At 34.9% G+C, this 22173-nt stretch overlaps 1 long non-coding RNA gene across 1 annotated transcript in view; it reads left to right on the top strand.

The window, feature by feature from the left end:
* The window catches only part of LOC309630080, a 245637-nt gene extending 230215 nt beyond the window's left edge, over positions 1-15422 (top strand). Inside the window, exon 2 of the long non-coding RNA XR_014245415.1 lies at positions 7530-15422. This is a non-coding gene — a long non-coding RNA (uncharacterized lncRNA). The remainder of the gene's footprint in view (positions 1-7529) is intronic.
* Positions 15423-22173: the final 6751 nt, after the last annotated feature.

Below are 22173 nucleotides of genomic sequence, written 5' to 3'. Positions count from 1 at the left end.
GTCTGAAACAAATAACTGTGAGAAGTAATGATGTGCAGTGATTGTGTGGGGGGAGTACTTCAGATTATGATGACTATGGAACAGAAAACATAATGCCATGTGGAAACTGAATTTAACATATATAAGTATTTGAAGCAAGAGAAGTTTCTAGGAGACAAAATGTCTTCAGCAAAATAAGGAAGGTTTGGTAGATCCATTGTGGTATACTGCATTTTAGTCACATCCCACCTCTTACTCAATGATTTTGAAACAGCCCATAACAAAGGACATATATACAAGAAAGTTAATAAAATCAGAGTCTTGAACAGAAGGAGGAAGCAAGTAGATGGAAGGTTGAATCACTCAGAATTCTTGGTTGCAACCAAGAGAAATAGACCCAAACTAATTTAAGCAGAAATGAGCTCAAAGGAACTGCTATTATGTGGTCCAATCCTCTCAATTTTTAACTGACAAAATTAAGGCTGGTTTAAGCTACTTCCCTGAGGTCTCATGGCTCAATTGTATTAATGCCACTGGTCATAATTTCTATTTATATTTTCTTATTCCTTTAAATGTGTTTTATTTTACTCCTTAAATAATTTATTATGATTCTTGGGTATAAGCACTTATATGAACCTACATTCACTTTTTTCCTATTCTCTTGACTTATAAGAATACATGATGGATAAATGAAAAGAGATTAGGAAAAAATGCACTTTCTCAGTAAAATGTATAAGTAAGTGCAAATTTATCATTTGTATTTTGAAGTAAAAAGATGTTAGAGGTCATTTCTCTAAACTTTAAGATTATGAGAGAGAAATGCAAATATCCAATTGGCATTTTCTTGCCATGATCTGCTATCTTTGCCAAAGCTTTGTCATTTGTGAGCAATCCAGACCAAAAAAAAACAAAAAACAAAAAAAATCTTTTGCCAATTAAACTTTGATATTGTACAAATATTTTATATGTCATGTATTTAAATTTGTATTTACAGAGAAATACCTTCAGTGCTATAATAAAAACATTTCTCTTTGATTTGTCATGAAAAATATTTCCATTAAATATCCCTGTGTTTCTACATGCAATATAATGAATTCTCTTAGCTATGAATTTGAGTCAGTAGCATCAAGTATAATTTTTGAAGTTAGTTTGTAAAACAGACATTGTCCAAATAAGTAGTCTTACTTCTGCTTTTCACCCAAGGGCCCTTTCTTTCTCCCCACCTACAGTCTGTTATAATTTAAGGAATTAATATGAAGAGATTTGGTACTTATATGGTACATTTAGTTGTTAGGCTAATGGAGAATTTTAAAAACAGATATGCATAGTTAGAATCTACCCTTATTTAGACATAAGAAATCTTTTAGTGAATTGGGTCTTAGATCAGTTAATCAATTAAACAACTCAACTATTTTTTATCAATTTTTTGACAACAAGATAAATAATATACTCTAAGAGTAAACCTAGCAATTCTAATGATATAGATGTAATTCCTAAAGATATTTTTAGCTAGTATTTATATAAAATGCTAGCTGTTTTATACGTATAATCTAAATTGATTTTTACAACAGAGCTATGAGGACTTATTATCATTCTCCTTTTCCAGTGATGAACCTGAAGCTTACACAAGATAACTAAAGTCAAACAGCTAGTATATTAAAGGAGTTACGATTTGAACCCCCAAACTCATGACTTCAGAGTTCACGTATATAATCACAAAATTACATTCTCTTTCAATGTTTTATCACATCTTTAATTTGGAATTTTAAGCTTGGTAGTCAGATATTTGTCAAATATAATTTTTACAAATGTTATAGGGTTGGTAATTACTATTATTCCTAGTTGGAATATTGAACTAGTGAGACTGCGGAAGTAGGGATGATCTCATTAATAGCACTCAGACAAATCTTTTCAATGTTAGGGATTGATTTGGCAAAATGTCTAAGAAAGTTATACATCATTTTACAGTGACACAAAGGATAGTGTAGAATCCTATAAAGAAATCTCAATTTCTCTGGATGGCCAAAGTATCTGCAGTTATCCTGTATTCTATATTTCTAGTTGATTTTCTTCAAAAGTGGCTTCACACCACTAAAAATTCCAAAGCTATTTATTAAGCGTGAGCCTGTAATTCTGCTCTATCCTATTAAGAATGATTTTCAAATTGATAGTTATTACAGTTTATTGCTGTGGTGACTGCTAATGGTCTGAATGTTTGTGTCCCCCCCAAATTCTCATGTTGAAGTCCTAATGCCCAATGTGATGGTATTAGGAGGTGGAGCCTTTGGAGGTGATATAAGATTAGTGCTCTGCAAAAGGGGTCTGTGACAGCTCCCCTACCCCTTCTACCATGTGAGGCCACAGCAAGAAGTTTGAAGTCTGCAACCCCCAAAAATACCCTCACTAGGCCATGCTGGCACCCTAATCTTGGACTTCCAGCCTCCATATCTGTGAGAAATAAATTTTTGTTTGTGGTATTTTAATATAGCAGTCTGAACAGACTACAACAGTGACTTTAAAACATGTCACAGTCCTTCCATGGAGATATAGGGCCTAATAGATATTGGGCTGGGGGTGATTGATGAGCTTGGCTGGTTGAAAAACCCCAGTGTTTCAAGAAGAGCTTGGGTTGGTGGCAGTGGTTTTCTATGTGTCCAAGGTAAGGTCTTGCTGATCCTTGGACCAGCCCAATAGAGAACTTCCTAAGACTTTACATACCTCACCATATTCCCTAAAATCATATCATATTTGTATAGTTGCAGAAACCACGTTTACCAAGCTATGTCATTTGAAGCCAACATTGAGGTTTCAGGCACAATATTTCACTGTGCCACCAGAGTCAACTTGCTCTATAATCCACAGGTTATATAAAAATGAGGAAACGTCACACATGTGCATTACACGTCACCACTTAGGTGAATGACAGGTAGTTATCCACCAAGGCCAGACCCAGGGAAGGTCTGTGGGCAGCTGGTCTACAACAGTAGTCAAGTATGACTGAAGCTTAGGAAAATATAATTTCACATGTACCCCATATTTTCTTATAATACTTTGACACATATCTGAAAAAATATGACATGATACTTCTTCCTGGTTTGCAAATTGATCCATCACTCATTCACTTATGTTCTTATTTATTCAATCATTCAACAAATGCTGACTGAGCACCTGTATAAGACCAAATGCCTGCTTCTTAACACTCCCCATGCTGTTTAGTAAGAAGAATGGCTTAAACACTTTTGGATGTTCTAAAGCATGCATTTCAAATTAGAATGAAGGACAAATTATGCAATTAAAGGCTAGTAAGCAATTGGTTGTTTTGGGGAAAAGCAAACATAATTCCTATATTATACTATAAATTTATTGTCTTCAAAATGAAACAAACCCTTAACTCTTTTTCACAACCCTTTCTCTTTTCACATTTAGCTTTCTTTCTCTTTCCATCCTCCTTAGCAGCTAGTAAGCCAAATAAACTGAGATAATTTCAAGTTTTACTTCACAGAGGAATTAGATACCATCAAGTGTAAATTCCCTGCCTTCAAATTTATAAATATATATTCATTTACATCAATCCATACTACCGCCCTCCTCTTTGTTACAATAGACAACATGTCCCTCCCCATTCTGAGTCCAATCCCTCCACTGGTGCTCTGGTCTCATCATTTTTTTGCTTCATCGTGATCCTTGCACTATTAACCATGCACTATCTGTCTTGTATGTCCAATGTCTTATTCATTGGCTCTGTCCTATCAGTATTTAAGCTCTGTCATATTGGCTCCTTGGTAAAATACTAACAAAAATTAAACAATAGTTATCTCATCTTCTACCATATTGCATCTCTCTCTTTCTGCCTGTCCCTGTCTCTGTCTCTGTCTCTCTGTGTCTCTGTCTCTCTCTGTCTCTCGCTCTCTCTCTCTCACACACACACACACACACACACACAATGAGTTTGTTATTTCCACACTCATTATCTCCATTTCCCCGACCTCTTATAAACTTGCACTAGCCTGGTAACATGCTGTGAAATTTATCCCCTTGGTAAAGTTACCACTGACCTCCATTTTGCCCAGATAATAGCAATCGTGCCCAATTGACCCTCACACCTCCACTTTCCCCTTTACAAACCTTTCTCCACACTGAAGCTGAAATGAGATTTTTAAAACTATAAATCACATAATGTTAATGCTGCTTTAAACATCAGAGTCAATCCTTCATCTTTCAGAATAGGGCTCAAAATCCTTCGGTTTATGAGGTCCTCTACTAGCTGGTGCCTGCCAATATTGCCAACCTCACTCCTCTCTATTCCTCACCCCCATCCCCGTTCCTCTAGGCTCTGGTCATATTGAACTTCCTTTAATGCAACATGTTCTTCTTTGCTATGAGCCTTTCTATGTACTCTTTTTCCTCCTAAGGGTCTTCTCTTTACCCTTTAGCTTTCACCTTAGACATTAATTCCTATGGAAAGGCTCTTTAGCTTTCAATGTCTTTCCAGTGGCTTTCCATGTCACCATGAATTTCTTTGTCTTAGCGCTTATCACACTCTATTTAATTACTTGTTCATTTGTTTGTGTTCCCCATTAGACTGTAAGCCCCATCAGGTTTACTCTTCAAGAATCCAGGACTTATGCCTGAATAAGTGAATGAAAAATAATCATTCGATACACAAATAACAACTTCCAAATGGACGGAATATTTAAATATACAGAACAAATTTGCTAAACAACTAACAAAGGATAAATATCCATCTGTTTTTGGCATGGGAAAGCCTATCAAAGCCTACAAGCAGATGTATATATTATCAATAAAGCAATTGATTATAGGTCAGTTAGCATAAAAGGAAGAAATATATGGCAGTAACAAAAAACACCATCAACTATATTGGAAGCCAAATGGCAAGTTGGGGGAAAATATTTGCAAGCTATATCAAATAAGTGGTAAATATCCATACAATATTTTAAAGCTCTTAAATATCGATATGAGAGAAACAAATCCTTCACTAGAAAAGTACACCACAATATGAAATGTATACTGCAGAGGAAGAAACACAAATGACAGATAAATATATGTAGTGAATACCAACCAGTGAATGTTTATTGTGTTTATAATTGTGTCAGGCATGTGCTAAGCAATTTACAGTGTTAACCCATTAATTCTCAAAATGAACTAATGAGTTAGATGCTATTATTATTCTCTTATTTATCTTACAGAAGAGGAAACTGAGTCACAGAGAGGTTAAGTAACTTTCCCCAAATCTCACAGTAGTAGTGGAGCCTGGATTTAAACCCAGACAATCGAATCTAACAGCTCACACACTAAAAGCTCGGCAATCCCTTGATGCTGTAATGATGTTGGGGAAAATATTTCACCTTGTTAACAACAAATCAACATAATAAGGTGCAAGACTTGCTTGATTAAATTGGGAGCTTTATATACCATTAACAATATGAAGAACTGAGTAAAAGGGACTTTCATAAATTGCTGGTAAGAAATAGGTCCAAAAGAAAAAAAAAAAAGAAAAAAGAAATAGGTCCAAACTTTCTGGAAAACAAAACTTAAAATAGTGCCTTTGCTTCAACCCACTCACTGTATTGTGGTTGACTGGTTCAAAGCTTTAACATCAATTATATTCATTACAGCATTGTAATGAATAAAAGAGAGAATAAAACCTTAGTTACTTAAATGACTAACAATAGGGGAGTAAATAAATTATGCTAAATGTGTAAAACGTGTTTCTATGCAGACATTAAAAATTACATTTAGAAGACTGTTTAATAATAAGAAAATGTTCCCAAGAAATTGTTAAATAAAAAAATCACACAGTAATATTCCAATATTATAAAATGAAAAATATTTTAAAATCGAGGGCTATGCAATAATTAAATAAAATGATCATGTTTGGCTAGTAAACTTGTAGATATCTTTTTCTTATTTTGTTTGCTTCTGAATTTTCTAAGAGTTCTATGTTGAAAATATTTTCCTTAGTCACGAAAATTAATATGATAAAACCCTGGACTTTAGGATTTGACTCCTGGTTTTGAAGTTTGATAGCTTTTATGTATTCTCACTCTTCTGTATAACTGGGCAAGTAAGCATACCTCACAGGACTACGGTAAGGATTAGGTATGAATAAAGTGCCAAGTGTATAAAATATGATCGAAACATGAAAACTCCCACTTTCTTGGTGCTTGAGAGGTCTTGGCATAGTACTTAAATTTGTTCAACCAATTTCTAAAATTTCCACAGTCAGTTGAATTAGATTATAAGCCAGGGACTGTCGTGATGTTGAGGGTACAAAATACCATGGCTGCTGGAGATTTGGGCCAATACAGGCAATTTGTTCCCAATACAGGCAATCAGTAATTCCAAGTATGCTGCCTAACATATGTTATACACACGGGGGCTTTATTCAAGTGAATGCCAATTTCAAAGGAGTCTAATCTGGTTGGTGCTGAAAGGCAGCATGAATCTTCAGTGAGCAGGAGTATTTGGAGAAAAATAGGTGACTGCCTTTGATCTAGGTGATGAGTTTAATCTGGAGCATGTTTTCAATGAGTGCCATAGGTTATGTGTAAATATGATCATTCTTCTCAGTAGAAAATTCTTGCAAAAGGTGAACATCTGCAGTTCAAGACATTGACCCAGCCCCTAGAGAGTGTAGTAGAGAACTAATGAGAAATCTAAGGCAGGTTTAAGCTGACCAAACATGGCAGGGTTCCAAGTAGTTTCCAAGGCTGGTACATTGGGTACCAGCCTTAGATTTCACTGATGGAAAAAGGATTCTTGGCTTGGGATTCTAGCATGGCTAAATCTCTCAACTCACATATTGGTGGCCTGGGGTCTACATTCCATCTAACACTACAGAGTTGAAGCAAAATTAAAACTTAGTTTCCAGTATTTAAATATTGGGAGACTTCATGGCAAAATTTGGATTTTGGATTTTTTATGAGACATGGGAATAATTGGCAACACTGGGGCTGTATTTCTATCTTGCAAAAACTGGCTAGAGCCAAGTAGATGCTACCCGCCAGATGAGGCATGCAGCCTCTGATTGTCCATGTTCCTCACTTTCCCTACCCAGCCTGCTTCACTCATAGTCATTACCCGCTAGGCCCCTATAGTGATTTGTTTACAATTTCTCCTGGTTTGCAGTGCTGTCTGCTTCCAAGAGGAAGTCAAAGGCTGCTAAGACTGATGTGTATGTCAAGCTGATAACAGGATACCCTTTGGTCTAATCACAAAATTTCAAAACCAGAGGGTTAAGTAGAGATGTATACTGGCTTACTGCTCTCCCATGTACATAAAAGGAACCAGGAAGTGTTAGGCAAGCAGTCAACTTGAAACTAGGAACTCATTGGAAGTTACAATTTCCAGAAAAAATAAAGATCAGCTCTGTGCTTTGTGACCACCTAGAGGGGTGGGATAGGGAGGGTGGGAGGGAGGGAGATGCAAGAGGGAAGAGATATGGGAACATATGTATATGTATAACTGATTCACTTTGTTATAAAGCAGAAACTAACACACCATTGTAAAGCAATTATAATCCAATAAAGATGTTAAAAAAAAAGGAATAGTTTAATGGAAACAATATTTAACAGAGAAAGTAACTTAGATATATGTGTGAGAGTGACTTTTATATGACATGCATGAATATATATAAAACATTTGAATTCTCTAGGCCTTAGTTTTCAATATGTAAATAAAGGAATTTGAAAATGAGACTCTCCAGTCCTTTTAACCACTCCCATTCTATTGTTCCATGCAAAATCTTGCTATCCTTAATTAGGAGCTATCATATTCTCAACAGGGTCTAGCCTCCTAGCTCTTAAAGGAGGATCTATGGAGATGATGCTACATCAAACCAATACAGTGGCTTCCTGATGTGTTTTTCTGTTAAAAGACCAACAACATTACCAAAGCGAGCTCTTTATCTAGGAATCTGAACCTACAGCTTTCAATACAGAAATCCGTGAAATTCGGTAGACATTTTCAGCATTAGTTTCCAATGCCAGATAGCAAGATCTGCTTCAGCACTTATTTTATAAGTGCCATAAATCAAGTTTTCTAACCAGATAGTTTCCATCCAGAGCATGTCTTGTTAGCATTATTTCTTTGCACGGTACTCAGAATTTTCTTTTATCATGGCAAGGGTTAGAAAACGTTGCTTAGCTTTTGTTTATTTTCTATCATAAATGTGCTGATAGATGTAATTTCTGTTTAGCCATTTCCAAAGTACTATTTTAGTACAGCAAGAAAATATACATTTTAATTCTGTCTAGACAGAACTTTTGCTCCAAGTCAACACCAGAAATGATCTAGGATGTGTTGTCCAAGGTCTAACATTATGTATGACTTCCCCAGTAGAAAATATAGTACGACAGCCATCAGGCAAATTCCAGCATTCAAATCCCAGCTCTACCATTTCCTAGAGGTATAAGATTGCACACATTACTCAATATCTCTGAGACTTTTCCCCTGTTATAAATTGGACTGATGTTAAGATATATTAGCTAATTTATAAGTTTCTAGATTGTTAAATGAGATAATATATTATTTAGCTCAGAATTAATACTGGTTGTTAATAAAAACAGCACTATTATTAATACAAAATTATGGAAATTTATCAATAAAAATGCATTTTGCTTCTGAAAATTGTCATCAACAGATGTGCCCAATATATAAAACAACCAAAAAGTATTCTTTAGTATTTTTAGTCCCCTAGGGGGGCTAACTAATGAGATGCAGCTGCCTCAACTTTCCTTAGGCAAGACCATGACATCTGGCACCTGGCTATACAAAATCCTCTAGAGGTCAGTCTAAGTTACAAACTATGCTAATCAGATATTCTTGCATAGTCAATGAGCCAATGACAAGAATGAAGAAAGCTGATGATTATTACTAAGTAACCACTACTGACTCTGAATGAAATTGGAAAAAATTGACAAATAATAGGGGTAAGAAAAAGTTTAGTATGGCTTCAGTATATTTACATTAGATAAAGAATTCTTAGAGAATAATCCTTTGCAATTTATGCTGATGACTTCCAAAAACTTTGTTTCTATACTGTCAAAGGATTTTTTTAAATTATGAAACTTCTTGTATATTTACAAACTGACTTCTAAAGATTTTCATCTTAAATTTATATAATTCCAAATGCTGTACTATTCCACACATTGTACTTATTAAAGTTTTTAAAGTAAAACAGTTATATTGCATTTCTAAATTATTTCAGTCCTCTAAACACTTAGCAAGTTCACATTGCCCTTGATTTGTTTAAAAATACACAAACTGTTTTTCCTTAATCAGACAGAAATGTTCTTTCTCTTCTTGAACTTATATTTCTATTCCATGTACAAACAGAATATTATCTCTAAGTACTGTTTTTGATCACCTAACAATATTACTCTGCAGGAAAATTTGTATATTAATTAATCCTAATTTTTAAAAGTTCTGATAATTATAAATTTCTGTTATTTTTTTCTTTTTTTTTGAGCTATGTTACAATTATTATTTGTTAATGCAGAATTATTCAAAATAGCATAATATAACCCAGATTTTTATTAGTAACAAACATATACAGTAAAATATTATTAGAAATATATTTCTTAATAATTAGTTCATTTATATATGAATTAATAACTAATTATTGCTATATTGAGGCAATGTCAAATTTATTCTAATTTTTCTATATACATGTATGAAAACTTATTCATATAAAAAAGTAAATGGGAATTTGAAGGTGGTTTTACAAAAACACTGTCCCTTAATTCTTAAAACTCCTTTATATTTTAAAATTCACATTATGATCTAGCATTAAAATAATTTTTAGTGATTTATCAACATCAAGAACTATACATTGTCTTCCTGCACATTTTTAGGCAGCAAAGAATTATATATAATCTAGTTTTAAAAAATAATTTATTACATAGTCATTAGATTTCTGGAAAGTAAACTAAAAATGTTATCAAAAGTTGTTAAATGACTATTTAGGTGCATTATAGTTTTTCACTTGGATATATGTTATTTAATATGATATATGCAAAAGTTGTGAAAAATTACAATAGTAAATTTAAATATATCTTTGACAGTAATTTTTTTAATATCATGGTTTTATCTTAACAGGCACTTTAAGTATACTTTGGAGCTGCAGACACAGCTGAGACAAGCATGTATGGGAGTATTCACCAAGCTTTTCCTCATTTCCCAGAGTGGTGCAAATGCAGAGTGGGGAGCAAATTGCTATTGCACTACATCTGATATTTTCTATGTATATTCTCTTTGCTTTGCATATTCTTGTTCCCTTAATTCTTTACCAATAATCCAAGGTTGTGAAATAAAAATTAGTCATGCTGTCCACTCTACAGTATGTCCTAATTTATAATACCCCAACATGAACCATAATGCAGTTTCTAATATCCCATTACCACCCAAACATAAATATGTATAAGATTGCAAAAGACATGAAGCAGTATGGTGCTTTAATCAAAAGATATTGGACTGCCACTAATAATTTGAAATATTTATTAATGTGGTATGCAGAGACTTCTATACCCTCAAGTAGTCATAGTAAAATATAGAATGATGGAGAAGCATACTTTTCTTCTATACAGTGGAAAGAGAGTGAGTATGAAGGGGAACATGGGATAGAAAAGGAAATACTTCATTGTCTATGGATGTGAAGTAAATACAGAATAGAAAATTTGGAAAGTGATAATTTGTTCTATTAAAACTAACCAGGGGGACTTCTGCTTTCCAGTCTGGCATGACAGAGATTAGAAGGTGCCACTCCATCCTAACAACAAGAAAAATCTGAATAAACTGAAAAATCAACAACTATCCTTAGATTCATCAAATAAATGAAGTCACAGGGCAAACTGCTGCCTCCCATATTGGAGGGACAGACAGGCACAGAGAATTACAGCTTACCAGAGCAGAAACCCAGGAGCAGAAACACCCACAGGAACGAGTACTAGGATAGGAAAACTTGAACTGTAAATAATGAATTGCTAGAGGCTCAGTATGGACAACTCTGAGAATTAAAAACTCTAAGAAGACCCAGGTATGAGGGTAGAGTACTTTTGTGAATTTTACTTCTAGGAGTTCTACTACATCCTCACAGTGAAAAACCAAGTAATTTTTTTGGTGCTTCTATAAGGGGAGAAAAAAATAAACCATTTTGACATATGCCAGAGCATTCTGTTTGTCTTAAAAGACCTGGCCTCAGGAGAAACTATTTTCCCAGAGGCTAACCAGTAGGGGTTTTATTAGAGCCTAACCTACCGGGGGGAAAGGAAATACCTAGCTTCAGCTGGCTTCTAACTGGGGGAAGGGAAATACATAACTCTTAACTCCCTCTAGTCCTCATGTCAACCTAAGCGGAGAGGGAACTGAGAAGCACCAGTAAATTTCACAATCCAGGGGCACAGGTTCACCAAAAGACTGATATCCAATAGGACCATAGAACACTTTCTCTTCCCTCACATCTTACCACTACATTACTAAAGGTCCATTTACCACAATTTCTTTTATATAGTATATCATGTCTGCATTTCAACAAAAAATTGCAAGGCACACTAAAAGGCAAAAAATACAATTTGAGGAGATAAATAAGCACCGTAACCAGAGTCATATAAGGCAGGAATACTGGAATTATCAGAACAGAGATTTTTAAAACTACTGTATTACTAATGTGCAAAGGACTTTAATGCATAAAGTAGAAAACATGAAAGAACTAGATGGCTAATGTAAACAGAGAGATAGAAATTCTAAGAAAGAATAAAAAAGAAATGCTAGAGTTCAAAAACACTGTAATGGAAATAAAGAATGCCTTTGATGTGCTCATTAGTAGACTGGAAACAGCTGAGGAAGGAATCTCTGAGCTTGAAGATGACAATAGAAACTTCCAAAATTGAAAAGCAAAGAGAAAAAGAGAAAAAAAAAAGAATATACAAGAACTGTGGAAGAACTACAAAGCATAAAATATGCATATAGAAAATACCAGAGGAGAAGAGAGGGAAAAAACCCAGAAGTAATATTTCAAGCAATAATGATTGAGAATTTCCCCAAATTAACGTCAGACACTAGATTGCAGATCAGGAAGCTGAGGGAACATGAAGAAGGATAAATTTCAATAAAAACTATATCCAGACATGTCATATTGAAATCTCAAAAAATAAAAGGTAAAGATAAAATTTTGAGAGAAGCTAAAGGAAAAAACACCACACCTATAGAGGAACAAAGGATTACATTTGACTTCTCCTCAAAACCATGCAAGCAAGAGCAGAGTGGAGTAAAATCTTTAAAGTGTTGAGAGAAAAAAACCCCACCAACCTAGAATTCTGTACCCTGTGAAATTATCCTTCCAAAGTGATGGAGAAGTAAAGAATTTCTTGAACAAAAATTGAAAGAATTTGTTGTCAGTAAACCTGCCTTGCAAGAAATGTTCAAAGTTGTTCTTCAGAGAGAAGGAAATATTGGGTTAGAAACTTGAATCTACATAAAGTAAGAGCATTAGAGAATAAATAAGTGAAGGTAAAATAAAACTTTTATTTTTCTCATTTTAATTGATAACAATTTGCTTCAAATAATAGCAGCAATGATATATTCTATTCCCTTCTTCCCTCTGTGTGTATGTGTGTATATACTTTTATACTATATTATATACATATATTTATTTATGTAAAAGTGAGTTGAATTACAATATGATGCAAAGGATGGTAGAGAGGAATTGGGAATATTTTATTCTTGTAAGGAATAGGTACCCATGAGCGGTATAGCGTTATCTGAAAGCGAACTTGGATTAGTTGTAAATGTATATTTCAAACTCTAGGACAACCAATAAAAAAGGTTTAAAAAAGGTATAATTGATATGCTAAAAAAGGAGAGAAAATGAAATCATATAAAAAGCACAATTAAAACCACAAAGGACAGAAAAAGTATGGAAGACAAAAATAGGAATACAGAACAAGAGCAACAAATATAAAACAATAACAAATATGGTAGATATTCATCCAAATATATCAATGAACACCTTACATGTCAATTGTCTAAATACACCAATTAAAAGAATGATTTTTAGAGTGGATCAAAAAAACAAGATCTAACTAACTATATGCTGTTTACAAGATATCCATTGAATCTCTCAGAAATGGACAGATCCTGCAGGGAAAAATCAGGAAGGACAGGGCTTCCCTGGTGGCGCAGTGGTTGAGAATCTGCCTGCTAATGCAGGGGACACAGGTTCGAGCCCTGGTCTGGGAAGATCCCACATGCTGCGGAGCAACTAGGCCCGTGAGCCACAACTACTGAGCCTGCACATCTGGAGCCTGTGCTCCACAACAAGAGAGGCCGCAACAGTGAGAGGCCCGCACACCGCGATGAAGAGTGGCCCCCGCTTGCCACAACTAGAGAAAGCCCTCGCACAGAAACGAAGACCCAACACAGCCAAAAATTAAAAAAAAAAAAAAAAAAAAAAAAATCAGTAAGGACAGATTTGAACTCAGTGGTACCATCAATCAACTAGATATAATTGACATCTATAAACTATTTATCCAACAACAGCAGAATACACGTTCTTCTCAAGCTCACATGGAACATTTACCAAGACAGACAATGATAACATTCTGGGCCTTAAAAAACATCTTAACAAATTTAGAAGGATAAAAGTCAAACAATTTCTAAATAACACATGGGTCATTGGGGCAGTTCAAGATGGCAACTTGGGAAGAGCCTGAACTAATCTATTCCCACAGACACAACAAAGATACAGCTACATATGGATCAATTCCTTCAAAAAAGAACCTGAGAACTAGCTGAACATCTGCTCCACAACAAAGGATAAAAAGGATGACACTGAAACAGGTAAGAGAAGCAAAGAAATACTTTCACCAAAACCCTACCCATGGTGAGGCAGCACACAATTGTGATGGGTCTTACCAGACAGGTTTTCCTCCCAGAGGAGCAAGGGGTGGCACCCCACAGCAGGCACTCCTGCCCTGGGATCTACACCAGAGAGATGAGCTCTCAAAAATCTGGCTTAGAAAACGAACAAGGCTGATGTCTAAGGGTCACAAAGGCCTGTAGGAAACTGAGACTCCTCTCTTAAAGTGCTCACATATGGTCTCATTTGCCCCAAGACACAGCAAAATAATAACAGTTTGTAAAGTGCCAAGATTATATGTGAAAGAGAGCCATTTGTGAACCTACAAGCATCAGCTGAAAAGGGGAGGAACTGGTGGAACTGCTCTCTGGACATGGAAGCACTGGCAGATGACATTGCTGTGCTCCTCACCTAACCTGCTAGCACAGGTGCGTGAGCCTGGATGAGGGGGTGACCAATCACAGCTCTATCCCACAGCATTGCTGAAGCTAATGAGGGGTTGGACAAGAATAACCATCACCTACACAAAGCCACTCATTTAAGACGGAGAGAGGTAGCACTTTTGTCTGGTACATAGAAACAAACAGAGAGACAAGCAAAATTAGGAAAAGAGAAATATGTTCCAAATGAAAGAACAAGACGAAACCTCAGAAAAAGAACTTAATGATATGGAGACAAATAATCTACCTGATAAAGAATTCCAAGTAATGGTCATAAATATGCTCACCGAATTTTGGAGAAGAATGGAAGAACACAGTAAGAACGTCAACAAAGAATTAGAAAATATAAGAAAGAATCAATCAGAGCTGAAGAATACAATAACTGAAATGAGAAATACACTAAAGGGTATGAACAGCAGATTAGAAGATGCAGAATAATTGATCAGCAATCTGGAAGACAGAGTAGTAGAAATCACCCAATTAGAACAGCAAAAAGGAAGAAGAATTTTAAAAAATGAGAATAGTTTTAAGGGGCATTTGGGACAACATTAAGTGTACTGACATTCACATTATAGGGTCACAGAAGGAGAAGAAAGAGAAAAGGAACAGAAAACATTTTGAAGACATAATGGTTGAAAACATTTCTAGCCTGGAGAAGGAAACAGACATCCAGGTCCAGAAAGCACAGAAAGTCCCAAACAAGATGAACCGCAAAAGATCCACACCAAGACACATTATAATTAAAATGTCAAAATCTAAATATAACGAGAGAATTTTTAAAGCAGCAAGAGGAAAACAACTAGTTACATACAAGGTAACTCCCATAAACATGATCATTTATGAGGCCAGAACTACCCTGACACTAAAACCAGAAAAAAACATGACAACAAAAAAAAAAGTTACAGGAAATCTCCCTAATGAACTTAGGTGCAAAAACCCTCAACAGAATATTAGCAAACTGAATTCAACAAGACATAAAAAGAATCATGCACCATTATCAAGTGGGATTTATTCCAGGGATGAACAATGATTAAACATTCAACAAATCAGTCAAAGTGATACATCACAAAGAATACATTTATAAGATTATCTAAATAGATATAGAAAAAGCATTTCACAAAATTCAACATCCATTTATGATAAAAATCTCAACAATGTGGGTATAGAGAAAACATACCTCAATATCATAAAGACCATATATGACAAAACCACAGCTAACATCATAACAGTGAAAAGCTGAACTATTTTCTAAGGTCAAGAACAAGACAGAATGCCCACTCTTATCACTTTTATTCAACATGGTACTGGAAGTCCAAGCCACAGCAATCAGAGAGGAAAAAGAAATAAGTCATTCAAACTGGAAAGAAATAAGTAAAACTATCACTATTTGCAGATGACACGATACTACATATGGAAAACCCTGAAGACTTCACCAAAAGACTTATAATAAATGAATTCAGGAAAATTGCAGGATACAAAATTAATATACAGAAATCTGTTGTTTTTTTATACACTAATAAGAAACTATCAGAGAAATTAAGAAAACAATCACATTTACAATTTCATCTAAAATAATAGAATACCTAGGAATAAATTTAACCAAGGAGATGAAAGATCTATAGTCTGAAATCTATAAAACATTGATGAAAGAAATTGATATGACACAAATAAATGGTAAGATTCACCATGCTCATGGATTGGAAGAATTAATATTGCTAAAATATTCCCAAATACTACAAAAAGCAATCTACAGATTCAATGCAATCCCTATTCAAATACCAATGGCATTTTTCACAGAACTAGAAAAGGAATCCTAAAATTTAATGGAACTACAAAAGACCCTGAACAGCCAAAACAATGTTGAGAAAGAAGAATAAAGCTAGTGGTATCATGCTCTCTGATTTCAAACTACACTACACAGCTATAGTATTCAAGACAATGTAGTATTGGCACAAACACAGACACATAGATCAATGGAACAAAATAGAGAGCCCAGAAATAAACCAATCAATTAATACACAACAAAGGAGGCAAGAATATGCAATGGAGAAAAAGCAGTCTCTTTAATAAATGGTGTTGGGGAAACTGGACTGCTACATGCAGTCTATCTTACACCATATTCAAAAATAAATTCAAAATGGATTAAAGACTTGAATATAAGACATGAAACCATAAAAGAAAGAATAGACAAATCGATCAATGAAACAGAATAAAGAGCCCAGACATTTACCCACATAACTAAAGTCAACTGATTTTTAATGAAGGAGCAAAAACAATACAATGGAGCAAAGATAGCCTCTCCAATAAACAGTGCTGGAAAACTGAACATCCACAAGGCAAAAAAAAAAAAAAAAAAAAAATCTAGACAATAGTATTACACTTTTCACAAAAGTAACTCAAAATGGTTCATAGACCTAAATGTAAAGCACAAAACTATAAAATTTCTGCAATGTAACATATTAGGAAACCTAGATGACTATGGGTATGGCTGTGACTTTTTAGATAAAATACCAAAGGCATGATACATGAAAGAAATATTTGATAAGCTAGACTTCATTAAAATTAAAGACCTCTGCTCTAGGAAAGACAATGTCACGAGAATGAAATGACAAGCCAAGAACTGGGAGAAAATATATGCAAACAAAACATCTGAAAAAGAACTTATCCAATATATAAAAAAACTCTTAAAGCTCAACAACAAAAAAATAAAAAACCTGTTAAAAAATGGGCAAAGGGCGCATCATCAAAGAAGATATACAGATGGCAGAAAAGATATCATCAGGGGATTGAAAATTAAAATAATGAGATACCACTATGCATTTATTAAAATGGCCAAATTTAGAACACTGACAACACTAAATGCTGGTGAGTGTGTAGAGCAACAGGAACTCTCATTCACTGCTGGTAGGAATTCAAAATGTTACCATCACTTTGGAAGGCAGTTTGACGGTTTCTTACAAAACTAAACATAATCTTACCATATGACCCAGAAATCATATTATTTGGTGTTTACCCACATAAATTGAAAAAAAACTTAATATGGCTATTTATACCAGTTTTATTCGTAATTGCCAAAACTTGGAAGCAAGCAAGATGTCCTTTAGTGAATGAGCAGATAAATAAGCTGTGGTACATTTAGGGAATAGGATATTATTCAGCACTAAAAAGAAATGAGCTATCAAATCATGAAAAGACATGGAAGGAATCTTAAATGCATATTATTGAGTGAAAGATGCCAAACTGAAAAGGTTACTCTATGACTCCAACTATTTAACATTCTGGATAAGGCAAAACTATGGAGACAAAATATTAGTAATATCCAGTGATTATGCAGGAGAGAGGGATGAATTTGTAGAGAACGGAGGATTTAAAAAACATTTTTTAAACATCTTTATTGGAGTATAATTGCTTTACAATGTTGTGTTAGTTTCTTCTGTACAACAAAGTGAATCAGCTATATGTATACATATATCCCCATATGCCCTCCCTCTTGCACCTCCCTCCCATCCTCCCTATCCCACCCCTCTAGGTGGTCACAAAGCACCGAGCTGTTCTCCCTGTGCTAATGCAGTTGCTTCCCACTAGCTACCTATTTTACATTTGGTAGTGTATATATGTCAATGCTACGCTCTCACTTCGTTCCAGCTTACACTTCCCCCTTCCCCATGTCCTCAAGTACACTCTCTCTGTCTGCGCCCTTATTCCTGTCCTGCCCCTAGGTTCATCAGAACCTTTTTTTTTTTTTTTTAGATTCCATATATATGTTAGCATATGGTATTTGTTTTTCTCTTTCTGACTTACTTCACTCTGTATGACAACCTCTAGGTCCAACCACCTCACTACAAATAACTCAATTTCGTTTCTTTTTATGGCTGAATAATATTCCACTGTATATATGTGCCACATCTTCTTTTTTTTTTTTTTAAACATCTTTATTGGAGTATAATTGCTTTACAATGGTGTGTTAGTTTCTGCTTTATAACAAAGTGAATCAGTTATACATATACATATGTTCCCATATCTCTTCCCTCTTGCATCTCCCTCCCTCCCACCCTCCGTATCCCACCCCTCTAGGTGGTCACAAAGCACTGAGCTGATCTCCCTGTGCTATGCAGCTGCTTCCCACTAGCTATCTATTTTACATTTGGTAGTGTATATATGTCTATGCCACTCTCTCACCCTGTCACATCTTACCCCTCCCCCTCCCCATATCCTCAAGTCCCTTCTCTAGTAGGTCTGTGTCTTTATTCCCGTCTTGCCACTAGGTTCTTCATGACCTTTATTTTCCCTTAGATTCCATATATATGTGTTAGCATACTGTATTTGTTTTTCTCTTTCTGACTTACTTCACTCTGTATGACAGACTCTAACTCCATCCACCTCACTACAAATACCTCCATTTCATTTCTTTTTATGGCTGAGTAATATTCCATTGTATATATGTGCCACATCTTCTTTATCCATTCATCCGATGATGGACACTTAGGTTGCTTCCATGTCCTGGCTATTGTAAATAGAGCTGCAATGAACATTTTGGTACATGACTCTTTTTGAATTATGGTTTTCTCAGGGTATATGCCCAGTAGTGGGATTGCTGGGTTGTATGGTAGTTCTATTTGTAGTTTTTTAAGGAACCTCCATACTGTTCTCCATAGTGGCTGTATCAATTTACATTCCCACCAACAGTGCAAGAGGGTTCCCTTTTCTCCACACCCTCTCCAGCATTTATTGTTTCTAGATTTTTTGATGATGGCCATTCTGACTGGTGTGAGATGATACCTCATTGTAGTTTTGATTTGCATTTCTCTAATGATTAATGATGTTGAGCATTCTTTCATGTGTCTGTTGGCAATCTGTATACCTTCTTTGGAGAAATGTCTATTTAGGTCTTCTGCCCATTTTTGGATTGGGTTGTTTGCTTTTTTGATATTGAGCTGCATGAACTGCTTGTATATTTTGGAGATTAATCCTTTGTCACTTGCTTTATTTGCAAATATTTTCTCCCATTCTGAGGGTTGTCTTTTCATCTTGTTTATGATTTCCTTTGTTGAACAAAAGCTTTTAAGCTTCATCAGGTCCCATTTGTTTATTTCTGTTTTTATTTCCATTTCTCTAGGAGGTGGGTCAAAAAGGATCTTGCTGTGATGTATATCATACAGTGTTTGTCTATGTTTTCCTCTAAGAGTTTTATAGTGTCTGGCCTTATATTTAGGTCTTTAATCCATTGGGAATTTATTTTTGTGTATGGTGTTAAGGTGTGTTCTAATTTCATTCTTTTACATGTAGCTGTCCAGTTTTCCCAGCACCAATTATTGAAGAGACCATCTTTTCTCCATTGTGTATTCTTGCCTCCTTTATCAAAGATAAGGTGACCTTATGTGCATGGGTTTATCTCTGGGCTTTCATTCCTATTCCATTGATCTATATTTCTCTGTTTGTGCCAGTACCATACTGTCTTGATTACTGTAGCTTTGTAGTATAGTCTGAAGTCAGGGAGCCTGATCCTCTAGCTCTGTTTTTGTTTCTCAAGATTGCTTTGGCTATTCCGGGTCTTTTGTGTTTCCATACAAATTGTGAAATTTTTTGTTCTAGTTCTGTGAAAAATGCCATTGGTAGTTTGATAGGGATTGCATTGAATCTGTAGATTGCTTTGGGTAGTATAGTCATTTTCACAATGTTGATTCTTCCAATCCAAGAACATGGTATATCTCTCCATCTGTTTGTGTCATATTTAATTTCTTTCATCAGTGTCTTATAGTTTTCTGCATACAGGTCTTTTGTCTCCTTAGGTAGGTTTATTCCTAGGTATTTTATTCTTTTTGTTGCAGTGGTAAGTGGGAGTGTTTCCTTAATTTCTCTTTTAGATATTTAATCATTACTGTATAGGAATGCAAGAGACTTCTGTGCATTAATTTTGTATCCTGCTACTTTACCAAATTCATTGATTAGCTCTAGTAGTTTTCTGGTAGCATCTTTAGGATTCTCTATGTATAGTATCATGTCATCTGCAAACAGTGACAGCTTTACTTCTTCTTTTCCGATTTGGATTCCTTTTATTTCTTTTTTTTTTTTTTTGGTCTGATTGCTGTGGCTAAAACTTCCAAAACTATGTTGAATAATAGTGGTAAGAGTGGGCAACCTTGTCTTTTTCCTGATCTTAGTGGAAATTGTATGGTTGCTTGTAGTAATCGCTCATGATCCTTTGTATTTCTGCAGTGTCAGTTATTACTTTTTCAATTCTAATTCTGTTGATTTGAGTCTTCTCCCTTTTTTTCTTGATGAGTCTGGCTATTGGTTTATCAATTTTGTTTATCTTCTTAAAGAACCAGCTTTTAGTTTTATTGATCTTTGCTGTAGTTTCTTTCATTTCTTTTTCATTTATTTCTGATCTGATCTTTCTGATTTCTTTCCTTCTGTTAAGTTTGGGTTTTTTTTTGTTGCTGTTATTCTTTCTCTAATTGCTGTAGGTGTAAGGTTAGGTTGTTTATTTGAGATTTTTCTTGTTTGTTGAGGTAGGATTATATTGCTATAAACTTCCATCTTAGAACTGCTTTTGCTGCCGCCCATAGGTTTTGGGTCACTGTGTTTTCAATGTCATTTGTTTCTAGGTATTTTTTGATTTCCTCTTTGATTTCTTCAGTGACCTCTTGGTTATTTAGTAGCATATTGTTTAGCCTCCATGTGTTTGTATTTTTTACAGTTTCGTTCCTGTAATTGATATCTAGTCTCATAGCATTGTGGTTGGAAAAGATACCTGAAACGATTTCAATTTTCTTAAATTTACCACAGCTTGATTTGTGATCCAAGATATGATCTATCTTGGAGAATGTTCCATGAGCACTTGAGAAGAAAGTGTATTCTGTTGTTTTTGGAAAGAATGTCCTATAAATATCAATTAAGTCCATCTTGTTTAATGTGTCATTTAACGCTTGTGTTTCCTTATTTATTTTCATTTTGGATGATCTGTCCATTGGTGAAAGTGGGGTGTTAAAGTCCTCTACTATTATTATGTTACAGTTAATTTCTCCTTTTATGGCTGTTAGTATTTGCCACATGTATTGAGGTGCTCCTATGTTGGGTGCATAAATATTTACAATTGTTATTCCGTTTCTTGGATTGATCTGTTGATCATTATGTAGTGTCCTTCTTTGTCTCTTGTAATAGTCTTTATTTTAAAGTCTATTTTGTCTGATATGAGAATTGTTACTCCAGCTTTCTTTTGATTTCCATTTGCATGGAATATCTTTTTCCATCCCCTCACTTTCAGTCTGTATGTGTCCCTAGGTCTGAAGTGGGTCTCTTGTAGACGGCATATGTATGGGTCTTGTTTTTGTATCCATTCAGCCAGTCTGTGTCTTTTGGTTGGAGCATTGAATGCATTTACATTTAAGGTAATTATTGATATGTATGCCATTTTCTTAATGGTTTCGTGTTTGTTTTTGTAGGTCTTTTCCTTCTCTTGTGTTTCCTACCTAGAGAAGTTCCTTTAGCATTTGTTGTAAAGCTGGTTTGGTGGTGCTGAATTCTCTTAACTTTTGCTTGTCTGTATCGGTTTTAATTTCTCCGTCGAATATGAATGTGATCCTTGTTGGGTACAGTAATCTTGGTTGTAGGTTTTTCCCTTTCATTATTTTAAATATGTCCTGCCACTCCCTTCTGGTTTGCAGAGTTTCTGCTGAAAGAAACTCTGCTAACCTTATGGGGATTCCCTTGTATATTATTTCTTGCTTTTCCCTTTCTGCTTTTAATATTTTTTCTTTGTATTTAACTTTTGAAAGTTTGATTAATATGTGTCTTGGCATGTTTCTCCTTGGATTTATCCTGTATGGGATTCTCTGCGCTTCCTGGACTTGATTGACTATTTTCTTTCCCATGTTA

Source organism: Balaenoptera borealis (assembly GCF_965194805.1).
Source record: "Balaenoptera borealis genome assembly, chromosome: 5".
NCBI classification, from domain to species: Eukaryota; Metazoa; Chordata; class Mammalia; order Artiodactyla; family Balaenopteridae; genus Balaenoptera; species Balaenoptera borealis.
Note: the sequence above shows the minus strand (reverse complement) of the source record. Positions and strands in the feature narration are given on the sequence as shown.